This window comes from Ambystoma mexicanum, chromosome 9 (assembly GCF_040938575.1).
Source record: "Ambystoma mexicanum isolate Mex_15411 chromosome 9, UKY_AmexF1_1, whole genome shotgun sequence".
NCBI lineage: Eukaryota > Metazoa > Chordata > Amphibia > Caudata > Ambystomatidae > Ambystoma > Ambystoma mexicanum.
Genome location: NC_090931.1, coordinates 267,572,112 through 267,587,812, shown reverse-complemented (window position 1 = coordinate 267,587,812; position 15,701 = coordinate 267,572,112). Strand labels below are relative to the sequence as shown.

Genomic DNA, 15,701 nt, shown 5'->3' with positions numbered 1-15,701 from the left:
CCGCTATATATTACTTTAGTTTAGTTTATTATTTGTATAGCGCCGCCTGGCCCAGGGGCATCCAGGCGCTTGGTACAGTTACATAGTAGCCAATATGTTACATCATACATTTAGGTAGATAAAAACAGTTATAGATAATATACACATCATACATATTTACACGTTTTGGGCTAATACAGTTTATGCAGGCAGTAAATGCAGTAGTCGGGTAAGTTGGAGTTTAGACTTCTTTGGTCAAAAGCCAGTTTTTTGCAGTGTGTCTGAATCGGTGATGGGATGGTTCGGCTCTGAGATCGACTGGTAGTGAGTTCCAGAGTTTAGCGGCGAGCACAGGGAAGCTGGTGCCTCCTGCTTTTTGGAGCTTAAATCTGGGGATGTTTAGGCAGTGTGTTTGTGCTGATCTGGTTGGGCGAGATGTGGTATGGTGCGTGAAGTTGTCTGATATGTATCTAGGTGCTTGGTTGGATAGGCATTTGTGTGTGAGGGAGAGTGTTTTATATTTGATCCTCTGAGGTATGGATAGCCAGTGGCAGGAACGTCTGGCGTCAGAGATGTGCTCGTGTTTGGGTATGTTCATAGCTGCTCTGAGAGCGTTATTTTGAATAACTTGCAGCTTGTTGATGTTCTTTTGGCTAGTGCCCAGGTAGAGGGCATTGCAGTAATCTGCTTTGGAGAGTACTAGTGCTCTGGCTAATGTGGTGGAGAGGTAAGGTCTACTGGCGTTGATGAGCTTACAAGTGTAAACTGTGGCGGATGAGATGGCGTTGATTTGTCTTGTCAATGTAAGGGAGGAGTCAAGGTAAATCCCAAGAGTTTTGACATTGTTGGAGAGTGCGATGTTGTTTGCGTCAATGGTGAATGCCTGGTAGAGTTTGTCGAGTTTGTTGAGTCTGGATTGGGAGCCTAGGAGAAGAAGTTCGGTCTTGTCGTCGTTGAGGCAAAGGCCGTGTTTAGCCATCCATTCTTGGATAATGGAGTAGATGTTGTTGAGAACTGAGTTGTCAGTGGCCTAGTCGCATGTCAGTGGGATGAGTATTTGGGTGTCATCTGCGTAGTTCGTGTAGATGACACCCAAGCGGTCCAAAATGTCGAAAAGAGGTTTAGTAAACACATTGTATAATGTGGGGGAAACACAGGAACCCTGCGGGACGCCGCATGTGACGGGGGCTGGTTCGGCAGAGGCTGTGGGAGCGAAGACCCTCATAGATCTGTTGTTCAGGAAAGACTGAATCCAGGCATTGGCCTTGTCGGAGAAATTAGCTGCTGAGGCTAGGTGATTGTAAAGGATGTCGTGGTTTACCAAGTCGAAGGTGGCCGACAGGTCGAGGAGGAGCAAAAGGGCTAGTTTGCCGTTGTCTCTGAGATTATCCATTTGTGTTTTAAGGTCGATCAAGGCTGTCTCAGTGCCGTGCTTGGGGCGGAAGCCTGACTGTCTTAAACCAAGTAAATTGTTTTTCTCTAGGTGGTTCTGGATCTGAACGTAGGCAGCTCTGTCGAGGATTTTTAGGAGGAAGGGCACAGTGGTAATGGGTCTGTAATTCGTGGGGACACTAGGGTCAAGTGTGGGTTTCTTGAGAAGGGGTAGAACCCAAGAGTCCTTTAGGTTGTCAGGTACTGTACTGGAGGTGAAGGATGAGTTTATGAAAGATGTGATGAAGGGGGCGAGATGTTTGGCCGCTTACTTGATGACTGGCGCGGGACAGATGTCACCTTGACATTTGGAGGGTTTCAAAGAGTTGATTATGTCTTCGACCTCTTTGGTGGTGATGGTGAAGAATTGGAATAGGTTGGTATCGTCCATTCGTGAGGTGAAAGTGGGAGGGGTCGGGTTCTCTGTGAGGGTGAGACTTTCTTTCTTTGACTCGATTTTGGCTTGTAACATAGCAATTTTGCCAAGGAGTGCTTCTTGTATGTTAGAGCACCAGGAGATATCTTTGATGCATGTGTCAGGGATGGGAGAAGGGGACTCGAGGTCTCTTAGGATGTTGAAGAGCTCTTTGGTGTTGGATTTGGCATTGTAAATTCGCTCGTTGTACATGTTTTTTTTAGTTTGGATAATTGCTGCCTTGTAGGTATTGGAGGCTAGGGAATAGGAAGTTTTGTTGTTAGCTGAGGGTGACTGTTTCCACGCTACTTCCGCTTGTCTTTTGATTATACGGAGAGTTTTTAGTTCGGGGGTGAACCAGGAGTTGAGGTGGGCGTGTGGTTTGGCTTTTTCGTAGTTTGAGTGATGCTACAGTATTTATGGCCTTCAGAATGGTAGAGTTATAGAGGTCTACTAATTCAGTGTGGTTGGTCATGGTGGGTGAGAGGTTGATGATGGGTTGGAGTAGAGGGAGGCGTTTGTCAACTGTCATATTTTTGCTGTTTCTGGTGAGTGTGGGTGGAGCGTTAGGGAGGGAGGCAGATTTTTGTTTATCTTTGTTATTGGCGAATGTGATGAGGTGGTGGTCAGTCTAGGCGCATGGTGTGTTAGAGAGGATAGTGGTATTGCTTTGAGGTCTGCTAGCCAATCGACGGCCTTTGTTGTGTGTGGGTTGAGAGATGTGATGGGTAAGACCTAATTCTGAGATGGTATTAGCGATGGTACTTGCTATGTTATCCTTTTCGTCATTGAGTCTGAGGTTGAAGTCCCCAAGAATAAGTAGTCGTGAGTTGGGTTTGGTATTGTTGGAAAGCAGGAGAGCTATGTCTTCGTTGAATGAGGATATGGGACCCAGCGGTCTGTAGATGAGGTGGGTGGTGATAGTGCTTGTGTTGGATGTGGATAGTTTGATAGTATTTATTTATTTGCATTTGTTAAGTGCACTTGCAGCCCATAAGGCATCGAGGCGCTGTTACAGAGGATACACAGATTTAAGATTACAGGAAGGTGCCAGGAGGGCTCTTAGTTACAGATTGACAGGCATATATGCAGTAGATGATACAATTTCGGCAAGTTAGACAAAAAGTCTAGTTTTGATTGCCTTACGAAAGGCTAGGTGGGACTCAATGAGTCTTAGGTGAGGTGACAGAGCGTTCCAGTGCATGGCTGCTTGGGTGGGAAAGCTGGAGGCCCCAGCGCGCACTTTACATGTAGTAGGCGTAACAATTGAGTTGGCATAAAGGGATCTGAGAGGTCTCGTGGCGGTGTGCCTGGTAATTCTGTTAGTCAGGTGAGGAGGGGCAAGTTCGTGAAGGCATTTGTGGGTGAGGGCAAGAGTTTTAAAGATAATTCTCTCTTTGACAGGGAGCCAGTGTACTTGCCTTCTGACTTCGGAGATATGGTTTCTTTTTGCGGTGCTGGTGGCTGCCCTTAGTGCATTGTTTTGGGCTAGCTGGAGTTTGGCCAGGTTTTTGTTGGATGTCCCCACAAGAAGGGCATTGCAGTAGTCTAGTCTTGACCCAATGATTGCCCTGGCAATTGTGAGGCAGCTTTGACGGGCCAGGAAGGGCCTAGCTGTGTTGAGGACTTTAGAATAGTATGCTGAGGATGCAGCGATAGCATTGACCAGTCTATCCATCGACAGGTCGGAGTCAAGGTAGACTCCGAGTGGCTTAACATGGTTCGAGACCTTAATTGGAATGTTGTCAATAGTGAAGGAGGCGTACTGATCTCCGAGGTTACCGAGAGTGAAGGGTGACCCAATGAGGAGTTTGGTCTTTTCGCTATTGAGGCAAAGCCAATTCTCCGCCATCCAGGATTGGATGGTAGAGTAGATGGACGTGAGGGTGTCGGTGTCTGCTAGGTAGTCGCCCGTAAGTGGGATGAGTACCTGCGTATCATCCGCATAGTTGGTATATGAAATGCCAAGGGAGTCCAGGATGCTGAACAGGGGCCTAGTGAAGAGGTTGTAGAGTGTGGGTGCGATACAGGATCCCTGAGGAACACCACAGATGAGGAGGCTAGGGGTGGCAGCGGCAACTTCAGAAAAGACTTTCATGGCCCTTTCTTGGAGAAAGGAAGTGATCCACTGGCAGGCTTTAGGGGAGAAGTTGGCTTGGGTGGCTAGGTGGTGACACAAGGTGTTGTGGTCAACCAGATCGAACGCTGCGGATAGGTCAAGGAGTAGTAGGAGGGCAGGTTTTCCTGCATCTCTGAGATCATCCATTTGCTTCTTTAGGTCTAGGAGGGCCGTTTCAGTGCCATGTCGGGGGCGGAACCCAGATTGCCACAGGCCGAGGAGATGGTTGTCCTCTAGGAACTTTTGGACTTGCAGGTAGGTTGCTTTGTCAGTGAAATAGTGAGTATTTCTGCAGATGGAAGTGATTGGTTTTGTAAGTGTCTTATATTGAGGGAGCTTTTTGCAATAATGGTTACCCCGCCTCCTTTGGAAGTTTGTCTGTCTGCGCGGTAGATGGTGTAGACATCGGGAATGGCTAGTGCTAGGGCGGGGCCTGATGCTGCATGGAGCCAGGTCTCTGTAATAGCTATGAGGTCTAAGTCATTAAGAGAAATGATGTTGGCTATGTCTAGGGCGTGTGCGACTAGAGATCTAGCGTTGATGAGTGCGCCTTTGATTATTTCGGTGGTCGCTTGGTGTGGTTTTCTGTTGAGTGTGCAGGGTGAGGAGGTGTTGGATTGGAGAGTGGGCTGGTCGGGAGATGCTGATGGGTTTATGAGGTGATTGGCTGGTGTGGGTTTGGTTTTACTTTTTCTTAGCCTTGTGTTGGGAGTGGTCAAGGTTGTGTATGTCCTGGATCGGAGGCGGTCAAGTCTGAACGTGCCTATACTGGGATAGGGGTTTCTGGTGGTGGTGTTCTTGAGTGTGTGAGTGCAAGGGCTGGTGGCGTGCATGGTTTTATGGGTATTGCATGTGTCTACCAAGGGGTGATGCTCAGTGAGGGCAGGCTGGAATAGTGCAGTGTTGGGTAAAAATGGAGTGGGACAGGGGATGGGGTGGTGTCTCGGACATACTGGTTTGCTAAGACCATTGGGGTGGGAGATGAAGTGTGGTCCTGTGCAGGGTAGGTCAATGGGTACTAGGCAGAAGGGAAACATAATGGCAATAGTCCAGGTTAGCATAGCTATTGTTGCAGGGGTGATGCTGCAGCTAATGGGATGCCGAGTCCTTAGGGGCATGGAATCAGAGTGCTGGAACAGAGACAGGCTTAGTGCTGCGGGGCTAAGGTTGCAGGAGCTACGGGCTTACGGATTTACGATGTCGTGGTACTGCATGCAGGGTTAGGCACAGTGGTCGTCAATACAGTTGTCAATATGAGAGTGTAAAAACAATCTTGGATCTGCAGTGTGGTGTCTACAGGTACTACATGCAATAGCAAGCGCAATGGTCAATGCAGTTGTCAATATACAGGTGTGAGACAATCTTGGACTGCAATACAGTGTCAGGATGCTGCATGCAATATCAGACGCAATGGTCAATCTAATTGTCAATATGCAAATGTAAAAAGCAGTCTCGGGATTACAATACAATAAAATGCATGCAATATCAGGCGCAATGGTCGATACAATTGTCAATATGCAAGTGTTGAATCAGTCATGGGATTACAATACAATACAGTGCAATGCAAGCAATATCAAGCGCAATTGTCAATATACAAATGTAAAAGCAATCTTGGGATTACGATAGTGTTCGGGTACTGCATACAATATCGGGCGCGGTGATCAGTATGGGTGTTAATAGGCAGGTGTAGGTAATCTTAAGGCTACAAAGCAGTGGTAGAATATTATATGCATCAGTATAGTTGTCAGTAAGCAGTTGTAGGTGCAGGCTTAGGGCTGTGAGCCAGTCAGGATACTACGTGAAGTGCAATGAACAGGGTTAGGGCTTAGAGGCAATGACGAGGTACTGGATGCAGACTCTTCTAAAGTGGCTGCTGCGAGAGCAGGCTAGACAGCTGGGCAGGAGTCGGTTCGGTGTTTGGTAGCAAGAGGGAGAACGCTGCGCGCTAATGTCGCTTGAGGAGGTGAGAGGGGAGGTTGCATCATTCGTTTTTAGGCGGAGTGGGGATGCTGCAGATAGTGCACTGATAGTGTGTGTGTGGGCACAACGTATTTTCGAAGTTAGTGCTAAATCGAATCAGCATGGCATTATTGTTAAACATCACAGTTAAGCATGTTGAATATAGGTGGCTCAGTGGTTGACAGAGTTAATGTATGCCATGGCATTTTGGCGGTATCCAAGACTTTAGTGATGGTGGTGGCATGTCGGTATGGCCATATGGCGGTTCTGGACACGTGTTGGTGGCCAAGCAAAGGGGGTCACACAGGTGAGAGCGGTGAACACAGTACCTTGAGTATCTACAATGACGGAGCAGCGGGATGGGCTTTCAGGCAGGAGGCGGATGATGGTCTTGGCAGGCACGTGAGGGATGCGCTGGAGAGGGCAATGAGAGGGGCACACGAGACGAGCAGACTAAGCGACCTGGAGCAGCTTGGAGCGCGGCAGGCTTGCTCAGCTCAGTCAGGAGTGCCTTATTTCCGTGCCTTGGTTTTGGGCCGGCGGGCGACAGCCGGCGATTTCAATTGGCAGTTGTAGCTGCAGCTAGCCAATCCAGATGCAGGCTGCAGACAAAGGGGAAATGCTCAGAGGTGGGTCCTCAGAGCGTGGCGGCCATCTTGGGACGGATGGGGCCCACGTTGGATGTAATGGCGATTTTCAGGCGTTTTTCGTTCCGGGGTTTAAAATCGCATTTAGCAGGAAGCTAGATGCTGAATAGTAGTTGGATATCTGGCTGGTAAATACTGGGCAGATATTTGTGGCAAAGGCGGCGTTGTAGCAAAGTGCACAGGGCTAAAGCTAATTAAGCCTGCGGCTTACCTAAGAATGCCCACATGCTCTGATGTGGAAGAAGCTGCTCCTGCAGCACGAGGGACGCGGGTAGAGCTCCTGCTCTGCTGGCGTGGAGATCGAAGTAAGGCTCAGTCAGGAGTGCCTTATTTCCGTGCCTTGGTTCTGGGCCGGCGTTCGCCAGCCGGCGATTTCAATTGGTAGTTGTAGCTGCTGGTAGTCAATCCAGATACAGGCTGCAGACGAAGGGGAAATGCTCAGAGGTGGGTCCTCGGAGCGGGTCGGCCATCTTCGGACGGAATTGTGCATAACCAAAACATATGGATTGAGTCTGCACTGCCACTGCCGCACTTTGTACATTTATCGTCGGTGTCTGGAAAGAAACAAGCTACTGTGCTGGGGGTATAATGTAGTTGGTTTAGAACCTTGAATTGAATTGGGCGCAGGCGTGCGTTAAGAGTAACTTCTTTTGTTAACAGACAATGTCTGTACCATTTGGTGTTGTCCATGTCTATGGTTAGAGCTTTTTCCCATTTGGACTTTTCAGTATTTCTCAAGGGCTGTGCGGTCTGTACCTTCTTATATAGTTTCAACACTAATCCTCTTGTGGATCTTTCTGTACCACTATTTCTATGCAGTCGCGTGTTTCGGGCTCAAGTGGGAACGACAGTCATTTTCTACATGCCGCCGCTCTCACACGGTAATATTGTAGCAATTTAACATGGTTATTATCTAATTTATGGGAAAATTCCTCCTGCATCACAAACCTCCCTTTGGGGAATAGGTCTTCTAATGTCATTGTTCCTCCAGAGTCCCAAGACTTCTGTATATCGGGGTTGTATGTGGGGTGGAGACTGGGGCAGTGCCAGAGACCAATCTTACCACAATATGGTGTTGGTGTCCCTAGGCGTTTGAAGATTCTGGTCCATGCATTAATCATAGATCGGACCGGGTCGAAGGTGTCGGTGTAGCGGTCGTCTAGTATAACCAATCTACGGTTTGTCGGGACTGCACCATATCCTTCAAGTGATGAATGTGCTGGACCCGAGTCGGGGGCCTACCAATGTCCAGCTAATAGTTCCTGTACCACTAGATATTATAACTCAAAGTCTGGCACGACTAATCCCCCTTGCCCCCCCGTATGGCTCGGTCAGTGCCTCCCAGCTCATGCAGGATGTAGTATTCCCCCAGGCAAATTGAACCACCAGTGATTGGAGCTTTGCAAAAAAGTAGTGTCCTGACCATACTGGTATTGAAGTATAATATAAAAGTTTGGGGACTACCACCATCTTCAAGAGGGATAATCTGCCATATAGGCAGATCGGAAATCTGGTTCATAGTGCGAGTTTAGTCGCTAGAGCAGTCAGATATGTTTTGTGATTATCTTTGAGGAGGTTTTGGTGTGTACGAGACACTGATACCCCAAGTACTTAAAGGAGTTTGGAGCCCATCGGAAACCTCTAAGGTCGGTAGGCATTGCTGTGTTGCCTGTTAATGGGAATAATTTGGATTTAGAGGTATCCTGAGTAGTTGGTGAATCTGGCTACTTCCTCCATAATTGGGCTGAGGTTTCCATTCGGATTTCATATATATAACAGTGTCATCTGCGTATAATTATATAATTTGTGGGGGTCCTGCAATGTGTATTACCCTATGTGTATGTTGATCCCTAATAATTTGCGCCAGTGGTTCCATTGTCAATGCGAACAATAAGGGGGAGAAGGGGCAGCCCTGACGTGTACCCCGGGCCAGCGAAAAAACACCTCAGAGATTGTACTATTTCTGTCAACTCTGGCCACTGGATTCACATATAATAGTTTACATACCCAAGAAAGCCGCAGCCCAACCTTAAGCACTCCGAACAGATCGTTCATGATAGGTAATCAAAGGCCTTTTCAGCATCTAGCGATGCCGCGACTGCCTGGGCCTCTGGGTTTATTTGCAAAATAATGGCAAAAAGTCAGACCAAATTAAGGGCTGTGGATCTTGTGGGAATAAAACCCGATTGGTCAGACTGTACTAGGTAGGTCATGTGTGGTAGGAGCCTGTTTGCGAACACTTTCGCAAAGATCTCAGCGTCAACGTTAATCAGTGATAATGGACGGTAGGATGCAACTTCATTGGGTGGTTTACCTAGTTTCGGGAGTGCTGATATTACGGCCTCAGTAAGTTTGGGTGGGAATCGCCCCTCTCTAAGCGATTCCTGCCAGACCATGAGCAAGCGTGGAGCTAGTATTTTAGTGTATGTTTTGTATAATTATGTAGCTATTACTTCGGGTCGAGGGGCTCTGTCCGATGAGAGCGAGGCGATGGCTCGTCAGAGGTGTTCGGGGTATCTAACGCTACACTTGTTTCCCGGGGGAGGTTTGGTAGTGCTATCCCACTCAGGTACCTCAGTGCAGGTGTCTGCGGTTGCATAAAGTGTCTTGTAATATCGCATACATGCCTAATTTATTGCTTCATTGGACGTGAATATCCCTCCCGTCACCCTCCTCTCTCCTTTAATTATGCTGGCCAGCATCGTCCAGGGTGGTCTTCCTCCCCGTATCAACCAGCCTGTACCGGTTTGGGCATGTACTGCACTTCCGATCAGCCAATGTCCGGAATTTCAGTAGGTTATTCTTAATTACACTCAATAATGCCTTATTGGCTATGTTGCCATACTCGTTTTCTAACCTACGCAGTACACTTTCCGTCTCCGCCGGCTCTAGTCTGGTGGCTTTGAGTGTCTCTGATGTAACTGAAATGTGCTCGCCCCGCAATCATGCTTAAAGGTTTCCCATACTATGGCGTATCTAGAGACCGCGTTTTCGTTAATCTCGATAAACCCTTCAATTTTCTCGTGTAGGTCTACTATCAGGGTGTTATCTAACAGAACGCCCGTGACTTGGTCCAAAGCGGGCGTGGGCGGGGAGGGTAAGAGTGTGTTTGTGGTAAGATTTTGCACCCTCGCAGGGCTGGGGCTCATTTGGATGAGAGTAACCAATAGTCAATCCGCGATGCAGCATTGTGGACTGTGGAATAGTAAGTGTGGTCAGTCCCCTCGGGGTGTTCCTCCCTCCATACATCTATAAGGTCCTTTTGTACCATTGTTTGTTGGATCATTTTTACTGCAGCAGTAGAGGCACGCTGTGTGTTAGTGGATCGATCCTTGTGTATCCAATATCGTGTTAAAGTCCCCTTTCCATTTAATGGGAGCTGCCATTCTCCTTGCCAATACCTCCGATATTTATTTGGTCGTAAAACCCCGGATCGCCTGTGTTTGGACCATATGTATTCACCAGTGTGAACCTTCCACCTGTCATTTCCCCTCTTACTATGATGTACCACTCCTCTGGATCAGTTATTGTTTCCTGCGCTTCAAAGCATACAGAGTGGTGTACTAGAATGAGTACCTCCCCTAGCATGTGAGGAGTATGTCATGTAAAACCTCTGATTGCCCCATTTGGGTGCAAACCCCTCATGCACCCCCTCATGTACCGGTCCCAGCACGTGTCTCTCCTGTAACATTACAATTTTGGAGGAATGGCGATCAAGATACGTCACAATCTACCAGGCTTTAATCGGATTGTTTAAGCCCCGATATTCCATGATAGAAAATCTATTGTTTCACCCAGCATTTATTTGTGAACCACAACTATTTTTATACTCTTGTTTTGGGTGCATAGTGCTTCCCACAGTGAACAGTCCCCCTAACACGGTCTGCTTTTTACTTCCCATGTCCTTCATCCTGTCCCCCAACATATAACAAACTCCCTTACTTTTAGTTCAACCTCAACAATCCATTGAGCCCTCCTACTTCACCAGCTACCTCAACTTGATGATGTTTCCCCAAATGAACAGTGGAACACTCCTGGGGTCGCTGTGAGCAGTCATTGCTTGCAACGGCAAGCTCTATTGCTGTGTGCCCCGGCTTCTGTCAGCAATGTAGCATGTCGGAATCAAAAATAGTTATTAGCACCACCTATGTGATCCTCGTACTTAGTCCCCTGAATCGTTGCGGCCAACTTCTGCCTCCAGGCCGAGATTTTGATCATTCCCTTGGGCTTGTGGTGGTAAAGGGATCATTGCCCAAACATAGGCTCTGGCAGTTGAAGGATATTTGATGAAATGTGCCTTACCTCCATGTTGTATACGCAATTTCGCAGGAAACGTAAGAGAGTAAGGAATATGTCTGTCCCTGAGTAGCTTCTTCACTGGGTCGCAAGATCGCCTCAGGACCTGAACTCCAGATGCAAAGTCTGGGTATATGTGGACGTCGCTAGATTCGTATCTGAGTGTCTCTTGTTCCCTGGGCAATTTCAGGATGAGTTCCCTGTAATTGAGTAGTGTCACTATGATTGTGCGTGGTAGGGCTCCCGACCTAGGTAGTGGTGCAAGTATTTGATGGGCACGCTCAACCAGGAAGTGTGTGGAGAATTTGGTATGCCCGAAAAAGGATGTCGGCAAACCTTCAGCGAACAGCTCCATGGGACCTTGCATTGGGTATTCCGATGATACGTATGTTGTTTCGTCTTGAGCGCGACTGGAGGTCTTTGCACGTGCCTCGTATTTTAGGGAGTTCAGATCTTAATTCAGCGATGCCTCGATCATGTAATCTTCCGCATTTCCAATTCTGTTTTTAGCCTCATTGATTCGGGCAGTCTCCTTCTCCAGTTTGGACTTCAAGGAACCAATTGTTGCCACTATATCATCAAGTTTGACATTAATGTACATAAAGCCGTTTTGCATTGCTTGCATCAGTTGATCCTCAAGTGCTTCACCTGGGATGTTGTTCGAACCCTCTCCTTGTATCTGGCTTGCCAGTGGTGGGGCAGCTGGCTGGGTGCTGGGGAAATGAGGCAATCAGGCCTTTCTTTTTCCTAGTTCCTTTAGTCATGATGCCCTTTGGGCCTTCGATCTATCGGTTGCCTTGTGGGTTTGTAAATGTCGCATTGCAAGATTGCTGTGCTTGACACAGAGCCGACCGCTGCATTGTCTCTTCAAGGGGGTGGATGTTGCGGTACCGTGCTGGGTTGTCGATGTTTGGATCTTGGAAGTATCGCTCTGTGACAGTCATGTACTTCTAAGCACACAGTGCGCTGTTATTCCCAGGATAGTCTATGGTTTGGGTCTGTATGGACTAGTTTTAGGTCTATACCTAGTAGCTTGCCGTGACTGTTATAACGGCCAGCCAGCTCAAGTTTATTAATTCAGTGGTCGGTGTCAGTAAAGCCAATCATGCTCTTTCCATCAGGTAGAGGGGAAGGGGGGGTTGTGTGCCGCTTGCACGCAAAGGATATCGATGATGGGGCACGTAATATGGTGCATGTGGCGTTTGCCGGGGTTTGTCAACTTCGTGTAGCCCAGTTGGTAATAATTAAGCAGATTTGTTGTTGCCCCCAAAGAGGATTGTTCTCAGGATTTGTATGCCTTGGAGAGCGTGTCAGTCCCAGTGGCCCGTCGGTAGACACTGGTTGGGATGTCAAACTTCAAAAATCATATTTGTCCTTGCAATGGCTGGTCCAGGTAGGTAAGTTCATGCCTCCCCTCTCTAGTGAGAGACGATTGCGCATCCCCTCATCCGTGGCAAACCGTCAGTGATGAGGCACCCTGCATGGTATTCACTGCGTGTCCCGGAATGTATAGCCTTAGTTTAGCCTTGGTAGTGAGTTTAATAAGCATTTGGGTAGGTGGGGGGGGGTCACTATTATGTCTGTGGGTTTGGTTGGTTCTCTCCCCAGGTAAAGGAACAGTTACAGTAGTGGGGGCTCCCTCTTTGGGTGTACCGTTTGTGTATGTCCCTTGCCACTTACTGTATCACAGGATGACCGTGCTCCACTGTGGTCCACCAGTAACGATGTGATAGCTGTGTCAAAACGGGTTGTCACCTTTTTCTGTAGTCCGTTCGGCGGTCCCACCGCCACGTGTTAGCACGGAGCAGGTCTCAGGGCGCGGGTCGCACCTCCTTTAGACCGGCCTCATCAGGTCCAGTGGGTGTCGATGACGGCGTAGGTTCACAGCTCCACCGTCAGATGGGTGCAGGTTGTGTGCCGTTCAGATGGAACAAAATGTAATCTGAAAGGGAAGCAGTGCGGTTTCACTCCGCAACCCGGGACTTGCCACCTTATTTCATAACGGCAGGTTGTCCGATTGTCAGCCGGGGGGTATAGGGGTCGGTAGCGGTCATATGGCTGGGAGGTCAGGAGAGTAGCAGCTGTGAGGGCGTCCCCTGCTTTGTCCAGTAAGTTTATGCCTCTCCCCTCACTTACTTCATTTTAGGGGCGTCTGATCCCCCGGCAGTCTGGTGGCATCCACCGGGTCGCTGAGTCCGGGGCGGTCTCGACCCCTACTGAAGTCTGTAGAGTCCGGTTTACAGCTCCTCCTTTTCCAGGCTGGCATCGCCGCGGGCTAGGGTTCTTTCCTCACAGGTTCACATGGATGCCTGAGCCGGCATCGTTCGGGCCGTGGTACCGCAGGGTATATGCGCGGTTTGTTCTCATTCCCCCACTTTATCGATCACGACCAGATTTGGACAGGGATCACCTTAGGGAGCAGCTCTTCCCAGAGGTGGGTGTGTGGTCACTATTCCGACAATAAAAGGATGTTTCAATGTCAAGCAATTTGCCGGTGCCGTAGCTCTCTTCTAGACCTCCATTCCCTCTGGCTGCTCAACAGTGCCCCCTACTGGCATTTCTAAGTGGTCCCTTCTAGGCTGCTGTTGATGCGTAAGAAAATTGACTTAATGGTTGAACCAAATCAGGGAAATTGGGAAGCTTAAGCAGGTTGCTTTTAAATGATACATTTTCATAACATTGGGCTTCATTACAAGTTTACTGGTCTGGAAACAAGGGTGCCGGTAAGCTCACCGGCACCCTTGTTTCCAGACCAGCAAACTAAGAGTCTGCCTGCCGTGGCCGCTGTGCCCGACAGGTCGGACCCTGCCAGGCGCAGCGGTCACGGTAGGCAGTCTCTTCACGGGAGCACCGGCAGCGTTGCTCCCGTGTCCCCACACCCATAGAGTCCCATAGGACTCTATGGGAATGGGGATTAACAAATATACCAGTGACGGCGGCAACTCGCCGGTAGCACTGGCAGGGTTACCGCCAGACTCAGAACGAGGCCCATTGACAACCTTTCCACGGCCTAATACAGAGAAACCATCTGTTTTAAATAATGGGATTATTGGGTGGTTGAATGGCTCTAGTGTCCTTTTTGACTAGCATACATGAGTTATAAAGTTAAACAGAAGGGAAAGGTACACCTAGTGTGCTGTAGAAAGCCTTAACCCTTCCTTAGTGCGATCAAATATTGACCCCATGCTGTCTAAAAATCTTGCTTCTGGTAAAATGGTCTAAATGCTGACTCCCTCAGGGACTTTCTAACTATCCCTAGTATATTCATAGGGTTGTGTTCTAGCCAAACTTTGGGATAGTGCCTTATAATCGCTCTGTTGGATTTAAAGTGTTTCTAACAGGCCCAATCTCACCTCCTCCTTTCTGTTCTAACTACTTCACCCCTCCTCCTGACTCCTCCCACAAATCTCCCAGACTTACGATGTTTCACTCCTCCTAGCGCTCCCCTCCACCCTTTGATGTCACGCCTCCTTGCCTCCCTTCTCCACTCTAATACTCTCTCCTCCACACCACTGCTCCCTGCTCCACACCACTACTCTCTCCTCCACACCACTGCTCCCTCCTCCACACCACTACTCCCTCCTCCACACCACTACTCCTTACAACCAGTACTTAAGAACACTCCTTTCACTGGGACCCAATCACTTCACAGTCACTCGTTACAATACTTCTCTAAATGCTTGCTACACAAACACATGCACTCAAACTGCAGTACCACTTGTACTCCCTACCCAATACCCCACCTGCTTTACAATCTGCCTCCACAGTCTGCTACTCCTTCCTGCTGGTCTCCAAGTCATCCTCCAACTCTGTCCACACCCTGTGCGACTTATAGCTCCATGTCCCCGCCAGGATTGGATAGCTTTTCCTGGCCACTCTGGCCCTGACTTCTTCACTCGGGGAGTGTGTGCGTATAGGAAAGTCATAAGAAGGGGTCTGATGAATCCAATGCAGTCCTCATGGATTCCTCGGTGATGACCTCCTCCCATGTGGCCAGGGGACGGTAGCTGCTACCTGATCTTGACCCTGGGGGTGTCTATATGATAGGGGATCACATGGGAGGAGAAAACTACTGGGGTGATGTAATGACTTCATTGGACAAGATGCAGTATCCCCCCTTTCTCATGAGGAAGACCCTCTAATGCCCAAAACCATATTGGCCTAGTATCAACTATTTGTTCCCCCCAGAGAGGAAGTAAAGAAACCTCTTTCCCATATTCTCTAGGTCAAAAATCCATTTATGTCCTAAACGCATAAAGCTCCAGCAAAACCCTCTTGCTTCTGACATAGTTTTATGTGAAAGCGTTTTCTCATGTAAAACCACTGAGGAAAAATTGCCAAAATGCTAAATGTCCGATGACATCCATCGACTACAACTCCCACAATCACTACATTACTGAGACGGGGAAGATGAAGGAGTTCATCCAAGGTAACCGGAGCTCAAAGCTTTAATGTGCAAACTAGTTTTTTCCGAATCACCATTGTGTGGGACATTTAAAGATGGCAGCGCAGGAGAAGATGACGGCTTCTATGCAGAGGCTTCTGACGGTGAGAGATGCATACCATGTCATGGTGAAGAGAAGTCCGTCGAACCAGGAGGGGAAACAGTGCATGAGCAAGAAGAGCCGTGGAGACATCGGGAGCTGCGAGAGAGTTCCTGGGCACTCTGCAGCTTGAAGAGGCAGTGTTCTCCAGACCGGGTCCTGAAAGGAAGCAGATGTGTGACTGCGGAGCCACAAAGGAAGCCGGAAGGACATCTGCAGGATCCAGAGTGGGGAGCGAGAGGCAGAGCCACCCTGCTGAAGCGGGAGCAGGGCCAGAGACGCTGGAGAGAACTGGTGAGTCAACTTGAAGC

General features: G+C 48.6%; 1 protein-coding gene across 3 annotated transcripts in view; it reads left to right on the top strand.

The window, feature by feature from the left end:
* RABEP1 (rabaptin, RAB GTPase binding effector protein 1) overlaps window positions 1–15,701 on the top strand; it is a 1,480,178-nt gene that overhangs the window by 383,937 nt on the left and 1,080,540 nt on the right. The gene's annotated exons all lie outside the window — the stretch shown is intronic.